The sequence below is a fragment of the Myotis brandtii genome, unplaced genomic scaffold (assembly GCF_000412655.1).
Source record: "Myotis brandtii unplaced genomic scaffold, ASM41265v1 scaffold162, whole genome shotgun sequence".
NCBI classification, from domain to species: Eukaryota; Metazoa; Chordata; class Mammalia; order Chiroptera; family Vespertilionidae; genus Myotis; species Myotis brandtii.
In genome coordinates, this window is record NW_005355923.1 from 1,518,734 (window position 1) to 1,519,781 (window position 1,048).

The window sequence follows — 1,048 nt, forward strand, 5'->3', positions numbered from 1 at the left end:
GAGTATATAATCTTCTTAGACTGAATCGGGTAGAATTGGGAAATCTAAATAGACTGATTAGCAGTGAGGAAATGGAAACAACCATCAAAAACCTCCCGAAATATAAAAGTCCAGAACCAGATGGCTTCCCCATTAAATTCTGCCAAACATTCAGAGAAGATTTGAAACCTATCCTAATCAATCTCTTCCAAAAAGCTGATGAAAAGGCAATATTTCCTCATTTTTTGAGGTGAACATAACTCTGATACCAAAAGCTGGCAAGAACACCACACACAAAAAAAAATAATAAAACTACACCCCAATGTCTCTGATGAATACAGATGCAAAAATCTTAAACTAAATACGAGCAAAGTGAATACAACAATGCATTAAAAAAAATAATACATCATGATCAAGCTGGGTGGGGAGAGGTAAGAGAGGGAAATCGGGGGATTAATGGTGATAGGAGACTTGATTCGGGTGGTGAACACTCAGTACCGAATACAGACGGTGTATTATAAAATTGTACACCTGAAACCTACATAATTTTGTTAACCAATGTCACTCCAATAAATTGAATTTTAAAAAGCTAAACATAAAGGGAGTCTCGATTAGAAAAGGAGGCGAGAAGGGCTATGAAGGGGAGCCTAAGGAGCGTGGGCTTTAGCCGCTCAATGGACACAGCCAGGTATTATTATTCCAAAGGTATTAAGAGCAGCATTGCCTCCTGCAGTATTATTTATTTTCTGTTAATCCTCACCAGAGGATGTTTTTCCATTGATTGTAGATAGAGTGGGAGGGAGGGAAAGAGAGAGCGAGCGAGGGAGACATGCATGTGAGACCCATAGATTGGCTGCCTCCTGCACCCGCGCCACCAGGCGGGGAATCGAACTTGCAACCCAGCAGGTGCCCTTGACCAGGAATCCAACCCGAAACCCTACGGTACGCGGGCCCGCGCTCCAACCACTGAGCCACCCAGCCAGCGCGCTGCGGTATTTTCCCTGGAGGCGTGGCCGTCCCGCTCCCGGGTCTGAGCGGCCGGAGGAGGTAGCCTGGCCACTGCCGGACA